This window comes from Marmota monax, unplaced genomic scaffold (assembly GCF_021218885.2).
Source record: "Marmota monax isolate L192 unplaced genomic scaffold, Marmota_monax_Labrador192_F-V1.1 WCK01_AAM20220418_F8-fsc01527, whole genome shotgun sequence".
Classification (NCBI taxonomy): domain Eukaryota; kingdom Metazoa; phylum Chordata; class Mammalia; order Rodentia; family Sciuridae; genus Marmota; species Marmota monax.
The window spans coordinates 14,728-37,602 of NW_026692950.1; the positions used below are offsets into that span (position 1 = coordinate 14,728).

Below are 22,875 nucleotides of genomic sequence, written 5' to 3' on the forward strand. Positions count from 1 at the left end.
TCCCGCCGGGGCTCCGGCGGTGCGCTGCGCTCCTTCTCCCGGAACGTGGGTAATAGAACTTCTCTCCCCAACCCCGACCTGCGCCAGAGGATGTGAAGGAGAAATGGCTCCCTGGCACCGCCCCTCCTCGGTGACCCTTTGTCTCTTCCCGGCGGGCCCGGGTCCGGTGGCCCAGGACCGAGGAAGTCCACTCGTGTCGGACAGGACTTCCCCTGGGCAGTGGAAACGTGGAAAGGCCAAGAAGGAAAACGAGGCGGTGCAGCAATCCCCGCTCAGCAGGGGAACTGGCCACCGAGGCAGGGACCGCGGCTTAGAGGGAGATGGGAGGCCCTCCGAGGGACCCCACAAAGGACCCCGGCACCAGCCCTGTCGGCGGACCCTCCTGCGCTGAGAAGGCGGCGGCCACCACCCCCGAGAAAGCCCGGGGCGCTCTCAGCACGACGCGTCAGCTCCGCCGGGGGAGCGCCTCGCACTCGGAGGGTGGACGGCTGGGCCTTTGCTCCGAGGACACGCTGCTTTTATTCCAGGCGGTCAAGAGCCGACCAGTGACCGCCTAGAATAAAAGCAGCCTGGCTCCCACGTGTCCCCCTGGACACCGAAGGTCGCGGTGACAGCCGCTGTGGAGGTGACTCCGGGAAATCTCACTCCGGGTCCGAGCTGGGCACAAAGCCGGACCCCTCCAGCGAGCGCTGGCGTGGAGGTCCTCGCCCGCGGTCTGCAGGCCTCTGTGCACAGCCAGCTGGGCTCCAGGGAGAGGATGCGTCCGACCACCGCAGGGTGGGAAGGCGACTTCCTTCTCGCTGGCAGAGGAGCCTGGAGCCTGGCGGACCCCATCACTGCGCAGAGCGTTCTGCAGGTGCGAGACACGTGGTTTCTACAGCTCGCAATCTGCAGCTCCCTTGAGGAGCAAGCCTACCCTACATTGAGGGGTTTCCTGCAAGCAGATCACTGCTGCGCAGAGAGGAGGACTGTACTCTCCCTTCGAAATCCCCTGCCTTAGAAAAGTGATGAAACTTAAACAAAATCATCATGTTAGTCAGCTTTTAGGATCTGTGATGGTTTCAGTCCATGGTCAGTGGATTTTTTTTTTTTAACCTGAAGAACATCTTTATATGTTTCTCTTTCTCTTCCAATCTTTTTTTTTTTTTTTAAGTACTGGGGTTTCAACCCAGGGGCACTCAACCACTGACCCACATCCCCAGCCCTTTTTTTGCATTATATTTAGAGACAGTGTTGCCTAGTACCTGGCTAAATTGCTGAGGCTGCCTTTGAACTTGCAATCCTCCTGTCTCACCCTCCCCAGACACTGGGATTACAGGCCTGCATTACTGCATCCAGATTTCATTCACTTATTTTTTTTTCTTTTGTCTTTCCTCCTCTTCCACCTCCTCCTCCTCCTCCTCCTCCTCCTCCTCCTCCTCCTCCTCCTCCTCCTCTTGACAGGTCTTTATTTATATGTGGTGCTGAGAATGGAACCCAGTGCCTCACACATGCCAGGCAAGTGTGCTACCGCTGAGCCCCAGCCCGGCCCCTCATTCACTTCTTGAAGAACACTTGAATTGCTTCCAGTTTGGGGACTATCACAAAGAAAGCTATTAACAAGAAATCCTTTTTGTGGACACGTTTTATAAATCCCATTTTAAATTTATTTTTAATGCTAACTTACTTTGTGAATGGATATTTTATTCATACACACAAAATTTATTTGAATATTATGAAACCCCAAGGTGGAAGTCTATTCACTTTTCTTTCTTTTTGCTTTTTAAATTTTGTTCATTTTAGTTATGCATGACATGTCAGTATGCATTTGGATATATCATACATACATGGAGTATAACTTTCCATTCTTGTGGTTGCATGTGATGTGGGTTTCACTGGTCCAGTATACATATATGAACATAGGAAAGTTATGACCAATTCATTCTGCTCTCTTTCCTATTCCCATTCCCCCTTCACTTCCCCCACCTACCCCTGTCCAACCCAGTGAACTTCCACTCCTCTCCCAACCCACCCTGCCTATTGTGAGTCAGCATCTGCATATAAGATGTTTTTGGGGGGTTTGGCTTATTTCACTTAGCATGATAGCCTCCAGTTTTATCAGCAAATGCCATAATTTCATTCTTCTTTAAAACTGAGTAATATTCCATTGTGTATATGTATCACATTTTCTTTATTGATTCATCTCTTTAAAGGCACCTAGGTTGGTTCCATAGCTGTTGTGAATTGAGCTGCTATGAAGATTGATGTGGCTGCATTGCTATAATAGGCTGATTTTAAGTCCTTTGTGTATATGCAGAGGAGTGGGATAACAATGTCAAATGGTGATTCCATTCCATGTTTTCCGAGGAATCTCCACACTCTTTCCAGAGCCCTTGAACCAATTTGCAGTCCCACCAGCAGTGTATGAATGTATCTTTTCCCCCACATCCTCGCCAACACTTATTGTTACTTGTATTCTTGATAATTGCCATTCTGACTACAGCAAGATGGACTCTCAGTGTCATTTCAATTTTCATTTCTCTAATTGCTAGAGATCTTGACCATTTTTCATATATTTATCACCCATTTGTATGTCTTCTTCTGGGAAGTGTCTGTTCAGTTCCTTTGCCCCATTTATTGATTAGGTTATTCATTTTTATGTTGTTTTTTATATATATCCTGGAGATTACTGCTCTATCTGAGGTGCATATGGCTCATTCTATAGGCTCTCTCTTCAGGTTCTTAATTTTTCCTTTGCTGTGAGAAAGTTCTTTAGTTTGATACCATCCCATTTATTGATACTTGATTTTACTTCTTGTGCTTTAGGAGTCTTGTTGAAGAAGTTGGTTCCTAAGCTGATATGATGGAAACTTGGGTCTACATTTTCTTCTAGCACATGCAGGGTGACTGGTCTAATACCTAGGTCCTTGATCTACTTGGGTTGAGTTTTGTGCAGGGTGAGAGACAGGGGTCTCATTTCATTGTATTACATATGGATTTCCAGTTTTCCCAGCACCATTTGTTGAAGAGGCTGTCTTTTCTCCAATGTATGTTTATGGTGCCTTTGTCTAGTGTGAGATAACTGTATTTATGTGGGTTTCTCCCTGTGTCTTCTATTCTGTACCTTTGGTCTTCAGTTCTGTTTTGGTTCCAATACCATGCTGTTTTTGTTACTATAGCTCTGTGGTATGATTTCCTAAGGTCTCTTTCATTCAATTCATCGATTGATGTATTGCTTTACTTTTCTTGATGAGGATTGCTTTGGCTATTCTGGGCCTATTATTTTTCCAAATGAATTTCATGACTATTTTTTCTATTTCTGTTAAGAACATCATTGGAATTTTAATAGGAATTGCATTAAATCTGTCATGCTTTTGATAGTATGGCCATTTTGACAATATTAATTCTGCCTATCTGAGGGCCTGGGAGATCTTTCCATCTTCGAAAGTGTTCAATGTATTTCTCTAGTGTTCTGTGGTTTTCATTGTAGAGTTCTTTCACCTCTTTTGTTGATGTGGCTGCATTACTATAATAGTAATATATAATATTATTCCCAAATATTTTATTTTCTTTGAGGCTACTGTGAATGGGATAGTTTTCCTAATGTCTCTTTCAGTCAATTCATTGACTGATGTACAGGAATACAATTGATTTATGGGTGTTCATTTTATTTCCTGCTACTTTGCTGAATTCATTCGTGAGCTCTAGAAGTTTTCTGGTGGAGATTTTTGTGTCTTCTAAATATACAATCATGTCATCAACAAATAGGGTTAGTTTTGTTTTTCCTTTTCTATTTGTATCCCTTTAATTTCTTTCTTCGGTCTAATTAGTCTGGCTAGAGTTTCCAGGATTATTTTAAGCAGAGGCAGTGAAAAAGGCATCCCTGTCTTGTTCCAGGTTTTAGAGCAAATGCTTTCAACTTCTCTCCATTTAGAATGATGTTGACATTGAGTTTAGCATGGATAGCTTTTACAATGTGGAGGTGTGTTCCTACTATCCCTAGTTTTTCTAGTGTTATGAACATGAATGGATGCTGTATTCTGTCAAGTGCTTTTTCTGCATCTATTGAGATAACCATGTGATTCTTGTATTTAAGTCTATTGATGTGATGAATTATGCTTATTGTTTTCCATAAGTTGAATCAACCTTGCAACCCTGGGATGAACCCCACTGGATTGTGGTGTACTATCTTTTAAATATGTTTTTGTATGCAGTTTGCCAGTATTTTATTAAGAATTTTTGTGTCTATGTTCATCAGGGATATTAGTCTGAAAGTTTCTTTCCTTGGTGTGTCTTTGTTTCATTTGGTATCAGGGTAATTCTAGCTTCATAGCATGAGTTTGGAATGGTTCCCTCTTTATTTCTTGGAATCATTTGAGGAGGACTGGTGTTAGTTCTTCTCTGAAGGTCTGGTAGAACTCAGCTGAGAATCCATCTGGTCCTGGGCTTTCCTTTCTTGGTAGGCTTTTGAAATTGATCTGTTTAAATTTTCTATAGCCTCCTGATTCAATTTGTGTTGATCATATGTCTCTAGAAATTTGTTTATGTCTTTATGATTTTCTATTTTATTGGAGTATAAATTTTTAAAATAGGTTCTGAATAATAGATTATTTTATTTCAGTAGTGTCCATTGTGATATTTCCTTTTTTTTATCACAAATAGTAGTAATTTGAATATTCTCTGTCTTTCTCTTTGTTAGTTTGGCTAAGGATTTATCAATTTTATTTACTTTTTCAGAGAACCACTTTTTTGTTTTGTCAATTTTTTAGATTATTTATTTTGTTTCAAATGTCCTTTTTTGTCTCTTCCCTTCTAATTAACTTTGGCTTGAAGTCCACTTTATTGGATATGAGGATAAAAACCCGGCTTGTTTATGAGATCCACGTGACTATGTTTTTTTCCCATCCTTCTACCTTCAGTCTGAGGATGTCTTTGCCTATGAGGTGAGTCTCTTGGAGACAGCATATTCTTGTGTTTTATTTTTCAATCTAATCTGCCAGTCTGCATCTTTTGATTGATGAGGTTAGGGCATTTACTTTTAATGTTATTATTGAGATATGATTTTTATTCCCTGTCATTTTATTTTAATTTGAATTAGTTTATCATTGACTCATTGTTCTTTTAAGGTAGTTCCTCTCTTTGCTGGTTTCACTTTTAATTTTTATTTCTTCTTCATGAAATATCTTGAATGTGTTTCATAGTGCAAGCCTTCTAGTTGTGAATTCTTTAACATTTGCTTATCATGGAAGGTTTTTATTTCATCATCAATTCTGAAGCTTATTTATTCTGGGTATTTTCTTGCCTGTATCCATTTTCTTTCAGAGATTGGTATTTAAGACCTCCTTGCTTTGAGGGTCTGGGTTGAGGGTCTTGGGTTTTCCTTTAAATGTTACCTGTTGTGTTTCTCTAGAAGTCTTTAAAAATTCTATCCTTATTCTGTATGTTAGGCATTTTCGTGATAATGTGGCTTGGTGTGGGTGTGTTGTAATTTTGTATATTTGAGGTCCTGTATAGCCTCCTGCTATGAACATCGATGTAGCAGTGTCCTGTTGTATGCTCTTCTTAGGTCTTTAGGGAACAGAATGTATCCACAATAATGGACCTTCTTGCCAAAATTCTCCTGTAGGAATATCTTGCTTGGTATTACAATAAATAATAAATGTTAGAGTCTGTAAACAAGTCTGGATGGTGCCTGGCAAAATGCCAGAGGGAGTGGTTTGAGAAGTAACAAAAACAAGCCATTAAGTGTGGAGATTCCTTATTGGTTGACTGATGTATCTAGTTTATGCTAATTAGATAAGCTGTGTGGAATATATAAATACTGCTCCTGTCCTGCAATAAACGGCTTCCACTCCTGCTGCATCAACATACACAAGTTATTCGTCACCCCCCCCCCCTGATTATTCTGCTGCAGCTGGACTGCGGCAGATGGTGGCCCGTACGGGGAGCCCCGGGACACTTGGGGGTAAGTGACAAAAAAAAGCTGCCCGTCCATAGATAGGATGGGAGGAAAAATGACCATTTCGAGAAAATGGAGAAGATTGATACAGTATGTTTGTGTCTTGTTTTGTCTCAGGGTATTGTATTGTCTTTGTGATGAAAATATGGAAGGGGTGAGAAGTAAATTACTAAGGGAAGAAGGCACCCCAGTGGAACCAAGAATAGTTAGGGCATGTGTTGATAAAAGCCCAGGAACTCTAGTCAGAAAGAAAAAGAAAGTTCAGAAGAAGAAGGATTATCAGGAAAAAAGTTGCAGCAAAAGGCTATTACTAAATACTTTTCGTTACCGGAGGGTGCGTGAAGCGGCGAGATGGCTGCCGAATGTGCGAGCTGGTCATGGCGCAGCAAGAATTTTCCAAGTGGCGACAGCTGGCTCTTCCACTGCTGCAAGCCCAAATCTAGCCCTGACCTGGAGGCACAGTCTCGCAGGCTCTTGCTCCCTGTGCCCAGTAGCAGTTTGAGTCCGGGACACTCCCCAGGGCCATCGGGGGCTGCCCAGGCACTACAGCCAGCAAAAGAGGCTACTGGTGTCCCTGATGTTTGGTCATTTTCAATGCCAATAACTAAACTACAATGGTTCTCCCATACCTGGAAGCTAATGAGTAATGAGCACTATTAATGCTTATTTCAAATGCAAAAAAACCTTGAGATAATGTACTAAATTGTTCAGAAGGTTGTTTTCTTAGTGGAATACTACAGGATTTTCTTTAGCCATCCGGAGTTCCTGCCTTTGTCCAAGTGCCGGTGAAAACGAAAGTGGAAGAATTTCCAGTGTTGCTGAAAACCGGGGGAGACTTCGGCTGAAAAATGGAGGAGACTTCGGAGCTGTTGCTGTTTCTGCTACTACAGCTTAGGCTAGCTGCCTGCAGAACTTACCTGGACTGTGATTTAAGCTAGCTGCCTGCAGAACTTACCTGGACTCTGATTTACCTGGACTGTGAGTTAATCTATTGAGACACTGCTTTATCTGGACTGAGACAACAAACTGTAATCTACAACAAATTGTAACTCGGTATCTTTGCTAATGGTGTCATTGCTGGTATAATTTTTCCAAGGGCTTCTTGCATGGAGCCATCAATTGGCTTGGTATTGTGGCATTTTGTATCCTCCTTTTCTGTTTGTGGCAGGTTATTTATGGTGTTTCTGTAAAAACCACTATGGTCGTTATTTAAATTAAACAAAGGGGGAAATGTTAGAGACTGTAAACAAGTCAACATAACACCTGGCATTTTGCCAGGGGAATGTTAGAGTTCGTAAACAAGTCTGGATGGTGCCTGGCAAAATGCCAGAGGGAGTGGTTTGCGAAGTAACAAAAGCGAGCCATTAAGTGTGGAGATTCCTTATTGGTTGACTGATGTATCTAGTTTATGCTAATTAGATAAGCTGTGTGGAATGTATAAATACTGCTCCTGTCCTGCAATAAACGGCTTCCACTCCTGCTGTATCAACGTACACAAGTTATTCGTCACCCCCCCCCCCCGATTATTCTGCTGCAGCTCGACTATGGCAATTAAAGGCAAAGTTATATCAATTCTATCCAAATGCATATTTTCCATATATGTTTCAATAATTTTTAATGCCTTTCTTGCTTCAGGCGTTAACATGCGGGGTGATTTTGGATCTGATGGACCTTTTAGGATATCAAATAAAGGTCCCAACTCTCCTGTTGGTATGCCTAGATAAGGCCTTATCCAATTTATGTCTCCTAATAACTTTTGAAAGTCATTAAGTGATTTGAGTTGATCTACTCGTATTTGAATTTTTGGTGGACGGACCATGGTTGAGGATAATAGAACTCCTAAATAATTAATTGGAAAATGTAATTGTACTTTATCTATTGCTATCTCTAGATTATAATTTTTTAATAAATTTTATACAAACATCTTTGTTTGTATAAAAAAAGTGTGGCATAACATTCTAGCAATGTGTTTTTATCTTTGTGTTCTAACAATACATCATCCATATAGTGAAATATTTGTAGTTTAGGATTTTGATTTCTAAGTGGCTGGATTGCTTTGTTAACATAAATTTGACACATAGTTGGGCTGTTAGCCATCCCTTGAGGGAGTACTTTCCATTCATATCTCTGACCAGGACCTTCATGATTCAGTGTAGGGATAGTAAATGCAAAATGTGGACTATCCTCAGGATGAATTGGAATTGAAAAAAAACAATCTTTAATATCTATAGCTAAAACGTACCAGGTTTTTGGCAAAGCAGACAATTGAGGAATCCCCGATTGAGCAGGTCCCATAATAACCATCTCATTATTAATGGCTCTTAAATCTTGCAATAATCTCCATTTACCAGATTTCTTTTTTTTTTTAATATTTATTTATTTTTAAGTTTTTGGCAGGCACAACATCTTTGTTTGTATGTGGTGCTGAGGATTGAACCCAGGCCGCACGCATGCCAGGCAAGCGCGCTACCGCTTGAGCCACATCCCCAGCCCTACCAGATTTCTTTTTAATGACAAAAATGGGAGTATTGTAAGGAGATACAGAAGGTTGTATATGTCCTTCCGCTAATTGTTGTTTGACCAGGTCATGGGCTGCTTGTACATTTTCTTTAGTCGGGGCCACTGAGGAACCCATACTGGTCTGTCTGGTTTCCAAATAATTTTTATTGCCTCAGTGACCCCTTCTGAAAACCCAGTCCATGTCTATTTATTCCCTGATCTATTTGAATTGGTACTGCTATGCCTTGTTCTCCTAATCTTTTTTCTTTCCTGAAACCTTGTCTAGCCCTAATAGTGGGCGCATTTGGATTGATGTTATTTGTTAATGTGAAACCTAATTGATCTAGGACATCTCGTCCCCATAAATTTATAGGAAGATGATCCAATACATATGGCTGTATAATTCCTTCACATCCTTCAGGATCCTTCCAATCTAATACCATTGCACTTCTATGGGGATTAGTTGCCACTCCTAGGCCTCGAAGCGTTTGAGTGGCTTGTTGTAACGGCCAATGTTTTGGCCATTCTTGACGAGATATGATGCTAAGGTCTGCACCTGTATCCAGTAGTCCATTAAATTCATGTCCTTGAATATTTAGTTTTAGCATGGGGCGAGAATGTAAATTTAAAGACAGCATAGCCCAATCTACACCTGTGGAGCCTAATCCCCTGGAACCTCTTTCTATAGCACAACTGGAAAATTTATCATGTAGGCTGGGTATTATTAATAACTGTGCTATTCTATCTCCTGGTGAAATAACTGATATACCCTTTGGAGAACTAGATATAATTTTTATTTCACCTTCATAATCGGGATCAATTACCCCGGGACTTATCATAAGTCATTTTAGCGTAGAAGAACTGCATCCTAACAATAAGCCTACTGTTCCTTGGGGAAGAGGTCCTTTTACTCCTGTGGGAATGATTTGAACTCCCATCTCTGGAGTTAGTACTGCTCTGGCAGAGGCGCAGATGTCCAACCCTGCAATCCCTCTGGTTCGTCTGATGAGAGATCTGATGGATAATGTGTCCTGGGCACTACCCTGATGGTGTTGCTGGGTTCCTCCATGGTGTTTCTGGGTTCCTCCAGTGCCCCGTATATTTGTGGTCGTGGGCCCCGGAACATTGGGCCCCCCTGTCCGTTTTTTGACAATGGAGCCCGATGCCTTTCTCCACGATATCGTGGGTAAACACTTGGTCCTTGTCTCTTTTGTGATAATGGAATATCCTCTATGGTGGTTTGAGAACGGCATTCATTAGCCCAATGTTTCCCTCTACGGCACCGTGGGAAAATACCCGGTATTCTATTCCTTTGTTACCTAGCTTTGTTAAACCCTCCTCCTATGGGGCAACTCCTTTTAAAATGTCCTGTTTGATCACAATTATAGCATGTTTTTGGCCTGGCATCTAAAGGCTGTTGTACTGCTGCTAAGACTTGCCCTTGTTCATTAATGTCTCTACATAATTTAATATATGTGTTTAAATCTTCATGTCTCCATGGTCTAATGACCTCTCTGCAGCAACGATTTGCTTGGTCATAAGCCGGTTGTTTTATAAATGGCATTGCCTGTTCTGTATCCCCAAAAATTCTGGAAGCTGCTTGAATAAGCCTATCTACAAATTCAGTGTAAGGTTCATTAGTTCCTTGTATTACCTTAGATAATTGACCTTGTAAATCTCCATGCCCCTGTAAAGTTTTCTTCATTGGCAACCTTCCATAACAAATATTGTCCTCCATTTAGCACAGATTTACACATACTAGCCCAATCTGCTGGCGTCATGTCCAAGTTGGTAATGGATTCGACCATGCTTACAGTGAACGGTGCTTGAGGACCATAGGTTGTTACAGCCTCCTTTAACTGCTTCACTGTTTTGAAATCTAAAGCATGGTGAATTTGCTGCCCTCCTGCCTGCTCAAGTACAGGGCATGCTAATCTTTGAGGTCCTGTCTCAGGATCCCATCTATCAACTACGGGGTTTGAGGGCCACTCAGCTATCTCCATAAGGGGAGCTGTTGGTTGAATTATGCCCTCTGGTGATAGAACGGTGTTAGTAGCAGCCTCCTGTTGTAGCTTTTCCCCTAATAGCTGTTTCTCCTCTAAGCTTTCTTCCTTTAAATTTTCTTCCTCTGTCTGACTAGCTTGAGAGACCTTCTCTTTTGCTTGATCTAAAATGTCTTTCTCCATGGTCTGAACCTCTAACAGTTTACTTAACACTCTTTCAGTTTGCTTTTTACTAATTTCTAATCTGTTATAAAGACAACGCAACTCAATAAGATAACACAAAACAAAACCGAAACAGAATGAAACAAAAACGGAACAAAAAATCGTTGTATCAATTTTCCTATTTTCTTGATATGTGCATTTGTGGTCTATTTCTATCTCTTCCTCAGGGGCGAACAACTTCAAACCTTGAGCCAACCGTTTTTCCCAATCTGCCTGAAAAAATTCTAGGGATAGGCAGCTTGAAACAAACACAAAACAAATCAAAACAAGAACACATTGTTTTTTAAAATGGTCACCCATTCTCTCGCCTTCCCTTAGGGGCAAGCAATTTCACTTACCCCGAAGCTTCAGACGTTCCCCGCATGGGCCACCAAATGCCGCAGTCTGGCTGGGCACAAATCAGGAGCCACTGAAGCAAGAACAAACTTTATTTTTGAACTGCAGGAAAACACTTCACACAGCAAGGAAAGGAAGCAAGGCCCACTCGGTTCATGTCGTGTCCCTGGCTCAGAGATAAGATGCTTCTTTCCTCTGGGTACAGGGGATCCCTCTCACGTGAGGGTCTTAGCACCTGCTTCCATGGAGAAGGGGGGTGGGGGTGGTAAACTTTCCACTCTGTTCCCAAATTGCTTTGACTTCTGCCATTCAGTGTGCCCGTGCCTTGGAGCTGGGGTAGTGTTCCATCCCAGGCCTGCAGACCGGCCTCAGGGAAGGCGGGCTTCGTGCGTTTCCTTCCTGCACTCCACACCAGGGAGCCAGCAAGCCGCGGGCCTCTGCCTCGCTGCGCCGACCCCCTCCCGCCCGCCCAGAAAGGAAGGTGCGGGAACCCAGGCCCGGCAAGTGCTGGGCTGCGTCCGGGGCGGCGTGCCCGGTGGATGGCGACCGGAGGGAGCCTCCCTGAGCGGGGAGGAGCCACAGGCGGCGACCTGGGCTGGGCTGCGCCGCCCCCTGCGCCCTGCCCTTCCCGTTCCTGCTGGTCGCCAGCCGTGTGGCCTCCCGGGGCACCGCGGCGCGGCCGGGGTCAGCCCCTCCGTGGCTCCACGCCGCGGCGCCCAGAACACTGTGGGCAGTGGTCAGGACCCGAGCCTCGCCCGCAGCTCGGCTTCAGAGAGCACCGCACTTCGGCCCCGGCCGCGGCGCGACGCCTCCTGTCCCTGGGGCCCGGCGGGCTGCGCCAGGTCCCCGCGGTCTCGGCTCGCGCTCGGGCTGCAGCTCGTGTCCCCTGGCGCCCGGGACCTCCACGCCGCCGCTCGCTGGAGGGTCCGGCGACTCCGCTCTCTGCCCGGGGTCACCTCCGCAGAGGAGCCAGAAACTCTGGACAGAATCTGCCTATGCAGAGCCACCAGTGGCCGCCTGCATCGGGCACAGGCCTCGCAGCGAAGGCTTTCTCGGGGTGGTGGCCGCCGCCTTCCCAGCTCAGGGTCCGCGGAGGACAGGGCTGGGTCCTTCCTGGGTCCCTCCTGGGTCCCTCGGAGGCCGGCTGGGGACTTCCGACAAAGAAAAGGAAAAGGTCCCACCGAGATTTGAACTCGGATCGCTGGATTCAGAGTCCAGAGTGCTCACCATTACACCATGGAACCGTCGAAGGTGGCCGCTGAATCGATCTGAGAGGTGCCGAGGGAGGAACGACATGCCTAGGGACCAGTGCCAGGGACTTCGTCTGCGCTACAAACACGCGGGGCCAAAAGCTCTTTAGGCTCAGGCACAGGAAGTACCCGTAAGGCCCCCATCTTTCTCTGCCTCGGGTGACCACTTTCCTATCCTCAGGTGAAAGTTCTGCAAGCGATACTGTGATTTTCCTTTTCCTGGTCTTTCCACTTTTCCCTTGACCCAGGGAGACCCCAGGACTGTCAAGATGGGACCTGGGACTCCTGAGTGCCTTGGCTTACAGGACGCAAATTAGGTAAAGGTGTATCACCAAGGGAGGATTGCTGTGCAGGGAACTCTCTTTTTCATATAATTAAGATAGGTTTGTTGGTCTGGGAAGGGAATATATTCTTTTTCACAATGAATGCAGATTTCTTGAATTAAAATAAAAACCAGTCAAACATGTTTTTTTTTTTTTTTTTACATTTTTTAGATGTTGATGGACCTTTATTTATGTGTTTGTTTATTTATGTATTTATATGTGATGCTGAGAATTGATCCCAGTGCCACACACATGTGAGGCAAGTGCCCTACCACTGCCACAACCCCAGCCCTCAAACATGTTTAATGTCTGTTTTTTCTTTTCCTGGTTCCCAGGGATTGAACCCAGGAGCACTGAACCACTGAGTGAGACCCCTGGCCCTTCTTAGTCTTGGAGACAGGGTCCCCCTAAATTCCTTAGGGCCTCACTAAGTTGCCAAGAGTGGACTGGAACTTGCCATCTGTGCCAAACCCTGCCAATGTTTGCATTAATACTGAAAAAAGAACATACCTGCCTGTGACTCAAAATCCACCATACAGGGCCTCCCCAGGGGGCAGGGCCCTGACACTTAGACACACTGTTTCCTGAGAGGTGGACAAGCTGAATCCATTCCAGTGTCTCTGCCAGAACCCCTAAAGTTGGGTGGTTTTTAAAAAGTCTCCCCGAATCAGAGTACCCGAGAGCACTCACTACTGCATCTAGGGTGTGTGTACCCAGGTTCCCTCACAGTTTACACAGTACTTATGTGCTCATAAGTACTGCATAAAGTTAAAAAGTTACACAGATGATCAATAAAGATGTGCGCGCATCGCTGGAAAGTTCTCCGGGTGGCCTTCGTTTGTGAACCATAAACCTGGACACCTTAACATTTAAAGAGTGGGAGGAGGAGGGAAACAAATGAAAGGTACTGACGATGAGGTTGATTACATTAACTGTACGTACAAATATGGCCTAATGAATTCTGCTATTAGGTATAATTATGGTGCATCAATAAAGACTTTGAAGAGAACTTACTTGAACATTCAGTGATTTAAAAATGGGGCCTACTGTACAAGCAAGTTAGCAGTCTGCTGAGGGGGGCAAGAAAGGAAACTTGATAAAATGCTCATGGAAAACAAAATAAAGAAATCGTATTTGATGGTCACAGCAGAAGGTTAGAGATTAGTTGATGGTTTCTGGCTAGTAGGCCTCAAGTTCAGTTTGACTCTTGTTTGCCTGAGTGTGAATCCAAAGCTCTAGGCCTTCAGCCTAATAGCATGTCGACAAAACAATTCCTCCTTCCTGTCCCCCAGACTCTCCTTTATGAGGGATGGACCAAAAGTTGGGCATAGGCAACACTCTCTGTCATCATGATGGCAGGTTTCTCTCTGTCTCGGGAAATCAAAACGGACCATGTCAGACTCACTGAAGAGATATTCCTTTAGTGGTTCATCTTGATTTTTCTTGCTCTAATCACAAGGACACTTGCTGGTATACTGAGCAACTTCCAAACCTACTGTAAAAACAAATTAGGAGAGAGGTTGTCACTGTGTTGTCCAGTGCAGCTCCAAACCTCTGGGATCAAGCAATCCTCCTGCCTCAGCCTCCAGAGGAGCTTGGACTACAGACCTAAGGCATAGGTCAACATGCCCAGCAAGGAACCTACTTAAATGTGGAGAAGCACAGATAGATTCTAAGTGAAAACGGGGAAAGGGAGAAAGCAACGTGTAAGATGGAAGAGGAGCTCTCTCCCTGAGAGCTGGGAGGATGCTGAGGGCAGGAAATCCAGATCTTCTGCCCACGTGCCCGGTGCGATTCAAGAGGATAGCCTTCCCACAGCCCCTCCACAGACCCACATCCTCTCCAGGACCACCAACAGTGGTGTGGACAGCGGCCCCAACTCCAACACTGGGCCAGCCCTTCAGGACAAGTCCCTGGCTCAGCTGGACTGAGAATGTGCAGGCCCTGAAGCACATGCTGTGCAGAGCCAGCCCCAAGCAGCAGGAGAAACCCCACCCCCACAGGCCAACCAGGATCTCCTGACCCAAAGACAGCAGGCAGCCCAATAATGGGATCAGAGAGCCTTTGGGTCCTGAGGGGTCACAAGGCCTCCAAGAGAAGGAGAGAGATACACTAGGCCCATGCTAATTGAAAGACAACTGGAGGAGCTATGTTGATTCCAGACAGAGAAAACTTCAGGGCAAGGAAAGTCGTCAGGGGTAAAGAAGGATATTACTTAATGATAAAGTGGTCAGTTCCCCCAAGAAGATGATGCAATTCTTAATAATAGGGTCTCTAACAGGAGAGTGTCCGAATATGTCAGGCAAAACCTGAAAGAAGAGCAAGGAGGTATAGACAAATGCACGGCTATAGTTGGAGACTTCAGCCTCCCTCAATCGGTCGTCGACAGATCCGGCAGGTAGAAAAATCAAAGAGGATAAGGTTGAACTGGCAGCACCACCACAGGTTTATAGATCACCTCATTCGACAAGGAAGAAACATGTTCTTCTCTAGCTCATGTGAAATACTCACCACGATCTGCACACTTTGGCCCATAAAACACACTTCAACAGATAGAAAGCAATAGAAATCATACAAAGCATGCTCTCAGGACAATGAAACTCAACAAGAAATCTCTAGGAGAAAGGTAGCTGGAAACAACCAAATTTGCAAATGAAACATAACCCTTCATTACAACAGATGCAACAAAATATCTCGGGAGATATTGAACATTTGTAATACATGACAATGAAAATACAAGTGTGTCAATAGAGTCAGGCCCAGTGGTGCTCCTGTAATCCCAGCCACTTGAGTGGCTGAGGCAGGAAGACTACAAGTTCAGGACAGCCTTAGCAATTTAGGGAGAAGTTGCTTCAAAATAAAAAGTGAAAAAAAGGTTCAGGATGTAGCCCAGTGGTAAAGTGCTTCGGGTTCAATCTCTAATGACATTAAGTAAATAAATAGCAATAGAACCAAGCCAATGCTCACAGGTGCATTCACAGCAATGAGTGCACACGTCAACAATGAAAAAATCCCAAAGTATCATCGAAGCTTCCATTCAAGAACTCTAAGCAGAAGAGCAGATTTAATCCCAGGAGTGGGGAGCAAGGGGAGGAAAGGGTGGAGGAGGAAGACAGGAAGGAAGGGGAGGAAGAGCAGGGCAGGAGGAGGAAGAGGAGGAGGAGGAGGAGGGGAGGGGGAGGCCCAGGAGGAGGAGGATGAGAGGGAAGAGGAGGAGGAGGTGGAGCAAGGGGAGGAAAGGGTGGAGGAGGAAGACAGGAAGGAAGGGGAGGAGGGGGAGGGCAGGAAGAGGAGGAGGAGGAGGAGGAGGAGGAGGGGGGGGGGAGGCCCAGGAGGAGGAGGAGGGGAGGGAAGAGGAGGAGGAGGGGGAGCAAGGGGAGGAAAGGGTAGAGGAGGAAGACAGCTAGGAAGGGGAGGAGGAGGAGGGCAGGAGGAGGAGGAGGGGGAGGAGGGGAGGGGGAGGCCCAGGAGGAGGAGGATGAGGAGGAGGGAAGCAAGGGAAGGAAAGGGTGGAGGAGGAAAACAGGAAGGAAGGGGAGGAAGAGCTGGGCAGGAGGAGGAGGGGGGGAGGAGGAGGGGAGGGGCAGGCGGAGGAGGAGGATGGGGAAGAGGAGGAGGAGGGGGAGCAAGGGGTGGAAAGGGAGGAGGAGGAAGATGGTAATTAAAGGGAGGAGGAGCAGGGGCACGGGGAGGAGGATGGGGGGAAGAGGAGGAGCAGGGGGAGCAAGGGGAGGAAAGGGAGGAGGAGGAAGTGGGGAAAGAAGGGGAGGAGGAGCAGGGCAGGAGCAGGAGGAGGGGGAGGAGGAGGAGGAGGAGGATGGGGGAAGAGGAGGAGGAGGGAGAGCAAGTCGAGGAAAGTGAGGAGGAGGAAGAGGGGAAAGAAGGGGAGGAGGAGCAGGGGCTGGGGAGCGAGGAGGAGCAGGGGCAGGAGGAGGAGGAAGAGCTGGTGGAGGAGGGCGAGGAGGAGGAGCAGGGAAAAGAGGAGTATGAGGAAGAGGAGGGGAGTAGGAGGGCAGGAGGAGGAAGAGGAGCTGGAGGAGGGCCAGGGGAGCTGGGGCAAGAGGAGGAGGAGAAGGGGGAGGGGAAGGAGGAGGGGAAGGGGCAGGAAAAGCAGGGCAGGAGGAGGAAGGGGAGGAGGAGCAGGGCAGGAGAGATGCCCTGCAGACTGGAGCCAATTATGCACCGCGGTGCGCGTGCGGCTGACCTTCAGAGGCAGGACAGAGGACACAGAAAGGGGAGAAGCCTACTCAGTTCTCTTGTCCTGGCGTGTCCCTCCGAGCTCTTCCTGAGGCCCTTTCAAGAGAGTTAAGGCTTGGCCAGTGCGCTGGAGTGGGCAGCACGTGGACTGGCTGCGACCCACACAGGCTTGTGCAGGCGAAGAGCGGGTGAAAACAGGCGGGGTCCACAGACGGGACGCAGCTTGGCTTGTCCCGGGCTCCTCCCAAGTGGCCCAAGGCCGTGCGTGGGGGGGAGCTGGGCTGCAGAGCCCCAGGGGATCCAAACTCTGCGCAGAACGCAGGGCGCCCGTCGGGGGGCGAAAGCAGGGGGTTAGAAGGGCGTCCCCCTCGCCGCGCTCCTGGGCCACCCTGAACTTTGCCCAGACGCCGCAGACTGACTTTGATCGGGGCCACCAGACACAAGGGGCGGCTGTCCGGCCGGCGGCTGTCCGGCCGGCGGCGGCCCCGCGAAGAACCCGCGGCGCGAGTGGGTCTGGGCTCCGCGCCTCCCGCGCGGCGTGCGCACCGGGTGCCTTGGCGCTGCCGTCGGGCGTCCCCTTCACGGTCCCCTTCTGCAGGGAGAGGCGGCCCAGTGACCTGTCCAAGTGCAGGAAGTGAATCCGTGCGCAGGAGCCTCCAGATCCGAGGAGGAAAGGTGCAGCAGGTTTGCAGAGCACAAACCGACACTGGGTAGCCTCCCTGTGCCTGCCGAGATCCCTCCCTGTGTGGCAATTGGGAAATGACCCTGAGGTCGTGGACTTTGTGGTCTTTCCTGACCCGGGTCGCTGGAGACCAGGGGAGGGAAGGCGAAAGCGGGGCTCCCAGCTGCGCCAAGAAAAGGCGTGCATTGGCCGGGAATCGAACCCGGGTCTCCCGCGTGGGAGGCGAGAATTCTACCATTGAACCACCAATGCTTGGGGTCACAAGTCTTGCTCCATACTGGTGACGGGGAAAGCAATAATATACAGACGTCACCGTGAAGAAAACCATCTGGCTTCAAGAAGCCAAGTCTGCAGCGGGCTCTGGACAACCGGGTGGAGACCCGCTACAGGAAAACACCAGAAATTCACCCGTTTTCGGTCCCTGGTCTTTATCTGTCGCGAACCTACGGAAAGGTCATTTCCTCGCTTGTTAATCTATATAGCCCCTGCCCTGCCATGGGTGGCGGCTGCTAGGGGCTGACGAGTGGCGGGAACACGAGGGTACGGGAATAATGCCACACACAGGCTCCACTGAGCTGATTCACGCAGGCTTTCTTTTTCCAGAAGCAATCTCCCTGCAGCCCTGCCTGACTTTCATGGCCAGGATATGTCCAATTTCTCAGCGAACTACCTGCCATACCTGCAGGAGAAATGCAGGCCGGAAGTAAAGTCCATAAGAGCAGCACAAGTTACCCTGGAGGGGGAGCCTTTTCTGACCCTTTCAACAGGCGAGGCTCAGAACTCAGGGAGTAAAGGATAATTCCCTCTAATCTTAAAATCTGTAAAAATTGATGGCCACGGGTCCATTTAGAAACTGTCAGCATGGGCCAAAGTGACCTAGAGTTGTCATGGCAGAGGGGACGTGCCAGTCTGATGTCATTCTACTGTCAGTCACAAGTGAAGAGGTGGACCTGAGCGGGACTCTCAGGATCCCCAATAAACCTGGAATGCAGGAGAGGCACTCTGTCCCTCTCCTCTCTGAGGGGACCCACACCCTCTCTCGCCTGACAGTATTCCCTTTCTCTTTTCCTTTCCCTTCCATAAACTCACGGGTGGTTTGAAGGGGTCTTCACAGGGCCTCGATTCCCACCAGGCCCCAACCCTGTAACACTGCCTCCCAAGCCCATCCTCCAGACCTTGAGACCCATGTCAGGTGTTTTCCCAAAGACCTTCAGAACCCAGCTGCACTCTTGGGTATGTCCCTGGGTTATTCTGCATCTGAGTGGTAATGGAGCTCTCTCCTCTCTCCTCCCCTTCTGCATCCCTGGAAAGGACCAAGGATTGAGTCTGGCTTTGAGATTCTCATGTCCTACAGAGACTTACACAAGAGCCAATAAAGGACAGTTCCCAGGAATTCTGCCCTCCCCCACACCCTCTTTGGCCACCCAAGAGGCTGGTTCAGGGAGGAACAGTGGATGGTGGAGCCATAGGATGTTGTTCCTCTTTCTACCAGCCATTTGCTTTTGTCCACTTGTGCTTACGAGCAGCCTGGTACAGAATAGCACCGTCTTATCTTTTTCTGTCTGATTAGCTTCTATAGCTGGAATTTGCTTTTATATTCAAAATGAGTGAACTAGGTCTATTCTGATGGGCAGGTGTTGTGTTGGAGATTCGTGGTCTAGTTAGACCCATTTTTACCACCTCATCGTGTGGTTCCTGTTTTTGTTTTTTTTTTTTTTATGTAAAATTTCTTTGCATGTCCTTAAATCTCTTTCTGCCTTTTATAACTAGACTGTTCTGCTTCAAATGACTTTATGTTTTTCTATATCAGTTCTAAATTCCATATCCCTGATCAGTTAAGATATTTCTTGGATCTTGGGTGCAAAGGACAAAGGCAATCCTCCTTAGTTCAGGACACATAACAGTGGCTTCTCTGAGCAAGGCCCTCTTTGTCTTCCATTATCTCCTGAGTGTATCCTACTCCTAGTAGCAAATGTATTTATGCTTTACTTGGGACAAAGGTATCATTCTAATGTAAGATGTTAAAGGCTAGGGGAAGCCAGGTGAAAAGTGTATAGAAATTCTGTGCACTGTCTACTATCTTTCACAAATCTAAATGAGTCTAATAGTAAAAGGTTATGAAAAAAAGAGGGGAAACAAGGTGGGTGTGGGGACCCAGGCCTGAAATCCAGCAACACTAGAAGCTGAGGCAGGAGGATGGCAAGTTTGAGCCCTGCCTCTGCAACCCAGTAGTGCCCTAAGAAACTTAGTGAGACCCTATCTCAAAATTTAAAACATAAAAAGGGCTGGGGATGAGGCTCAGTGGTAAAGCACCCTGGGTTCAATCCCCGATAACAAAAAAGAAAAAGAAAAGGAAGGTGGAAAGACACTGATCAGCATCTCTCCAACAACATTTCTACATGACCAAAAGAAATAAGAAAGGAACTCAATATCATTGCTCATTCAGGAAAATAACAATAATATACCCTTACACACCCACCCGAATGGGTCACTTTTAAGAGATAGTTAAAAACAGGAGCTTACAAGAATTTGTATCTTCTCTCCCAATGGGAAAAGAAAAACTCAAGTATCCTTATTTGCTGAGGACATGATTCTATGCATAGAAGACCCAAAGAACTCTACCAGAAGACTTCTAGGACTCATAAATGAATTCAGCAAAGGAGCAGGATATAAAATCAACACCCACAAATCAATTGCAGTCTTATACATAAATGATGAATCAATTGAAAGAGGCACTAGGAAAACTATCTTCAAAAAATAGAGAGAGATTCCCAAGTATATGCATATACATATACATTAGACCTCTACAATGAAAGCTACAGGACAATAAGAAAATAATTGAAGAACACCTTAGAAGATGGAAAGTTCTCCCATGTTCTTGGACATGCAGAATTAATATTGTCAAAATGACCATATTACCAAAATACATACAGGAGAGGTCTTTCACCTCTCTTGAGATTCCCTCCTGCTCCAGTCAGAATGGCAATTATCATGAATACAAGTAACAACAAATGTTGGTGAGGATGTGGGGGGAAAGGTACATTCATATTTTGCTGGCAGCACTGCAATTTGGTGCAACCATTCTGGAAAGCAGTATGGAGAGTCCTCAGAACACTTGGAATGGAAACACCATTTGACCCAGTTATCCCACTCCTTGGTATACATCCAAAGGACTTAAAATCAGCATACTACAGGGACAGAGGCACATCAATTTGACAGCAATTCACAACAGCTAATCTATGAAACCAGCCTAATGCGCCCTTTAACAAAGGAATGGGTAAAAAGAAGGTGAAAAAAATATATGTGTATATATATATATATATAACATTAGACAAAGGGGAATGAGGGGAAGGGAGGAGAATGGGAAGAGGAGAGTACAATGAATAGGACCTAAGTTTCCTTTGCTCACCTATGAATACACTACCAGTGTAACTCCACGTCATGTACGACCTCAATGGTGGGAAGTTATACTCCAGGTATGTGTAATATGCAAAAGACACTCTACCATCATGTATGTCTAAAAAGAAAACAAAGTATCAAAAATGAAAACATAAAAATAATTAGTATGTTTTCTTGTGGTGAGAGAGTAAGACAGTGCAAACATCCTGAAAACGGTTTGCTAGCTTCTCAGGAAGTTTAAAATACACCTGCCCCATGACCCAGCAATTCCATCACTAGGTTTGTACTCAAAAGAAATGAATGCACAAGGCCTCAGGGGACCTCTACGGGAATGTTCATAGCCACCTTCTTCTCCAGGGCTGCAACTAGACATAACCGGTCTCTATCCACTTTACTATATTCACATTTTGGGACAATACCAAAACACTGATCGTGACAACAAATGGATGCATGGCAGAAACTTTATGCTGCATTAAACAAAAAAACAACCCAAATGCAAACCACTGGCCAAAAAGTATGGTATTTGATCGAGAATTTCAAGAATAAAGCAAAACTAACCCTGGAGATAGAAAACACAGTGGTGATTCCCTTCAGTGAGGTTGTGGGGATGGGCGGAAAACAGACTCCACGGACTTCCTGAGCTGATGGCAATTTTCTGTCACTTGCTCTAGACGAGGGTTCCTGTGGGACGCGATCCACGGGGCCATGCACTGAGGATGGGTGCAATTTAATCTGTGAGCTGCGGTTTTTATTGTCCCCCCACCCCCGACACACACACACACACACACACACACACACACACACACACACACTTGGTTGGGGAACGTCATTCACTTACTATGGTTATTCGACCTTGTTTCCAAAGCCTCGTTGGAGTGCAAATCTCATCTCGTTTCTTAATTGGTCTAAAACGACCCCACGGATGACTGCAATATGTGAACCAGAAAAAGGAGGTCGACCACAACCACTGCATCAGAGGCAGCACCTCAATCCTCGGGTTCTCTGCTGACCGAGCCCTGGCCAAGGACGGGGCTTCCTTTCTTCCTCCAGACCAGAGAGCTCCGGAGCCAGCTGCAAGTTTGGCACTGGATGCGGCGGTGAGGATTGAAAGACAAGGGGGGCCACGTGAGTGCAGGGCCGGCCGTGACTCGGATTCGAAGCGAGGTTGCTGCGGCCACAGCGCAGAGTACTGACCACTGGACGGTCACGGCGCCGCGCGGGCGAGGACGGGCGGCGCCTTCTCGGTCCGGGTGGTGGACGTCCCTATGGTGGACGTCGCTCAGGGGTGCTACTCCGCGGCTCCCTGTTCACAGCAGCAGGTCGTCGCCTGTCTTGCTCGCCACCGTCCGTTTCCCCCTCCTTTGCTCTCCTTCGGCCACAGTGAAACTCAGTTCTGGTCCCTGGGGACCCGGCCCTGACGCAGGCTGCCCTCTCGCTGAAGTCTCCCGCCGGTCGGGCCCCTCCGCCCCTTCGTGCTCCTGGCCGAGGCCTTCGGCCGCCGGGTCGCTGCTCTCGCCCGCGCCCACCCCGCGCCCACCCCAGCCTCCGTGAGCCCCGGGACCTCGAGGGCGCTCGGGTGCACCGGGCCTTCCCGGCTTTCGCCTCCGCGGAGGCCTAGAAACTTGGCCGAGTCGAGGCTTCGTGCAAAGACCTTGGCCTGGGATAAAACGCTCGCGTTTCCGTTCTCAGGGTCCTTTAAAGCACTGACCCTGCGGCCCGTCCCAGGGCGGCGCGCTAGGGGGGGACAGGCCCACTCAGGGCAGGACGAGGAAGAAGCCTCGACCCCGGAGCCCAGCGGGCGTCTCCCGTGAAATCAGCGCCTGGCAGCTCGGGGTGGAGGCCATTCTGCTGCCCTCTGGCCTCGGAATCCGCCGATGGTCAGGTTTCCAACTGGCCGCGCTGATCGGGCGGCTTTTCTGAGCTCTGGGAATTTGCCCCGGATTCTGCAGGAGCCACGGCGCGTTGCCTGGGGAAAACGGCTCAGTGTGCACTGGGCCCTATGGACTCCCTGCAGAGGCCCTTCCGC

At 47.3% G+C, this 22,875-nt stretch overlaps 2 non-coding genes across 2 annotated transcripts; both read right to left on the bottom strand.

Annotated features, from left to right (window-relative positions):
* Positions 1-12,170: 12,170 nt before the first annotated feature.
* Trnaq-cug (transfer RNA glutamine (anticodon CUG)) lies at positions 12,171-12,242 on the bottom strand. Its single transcript has one exon. It is a non-coding gene; the product is annotated as a tRNA-Gln (tRNA).
* Positions 12,243-17,631: 5,389 nt separating this feature from the next.
* Trnag-ccc (transfer RNA glycine (anticodon CCC)) lies at positions 17,632-17,702 on the bottom strand. Its single transcript has one exon. It is a non-coding gene; the product is annotated as a tRNA-Gly (tRNA).
* Positions 17,703-22,875: the final 5,173 nt, after the last annotated feature.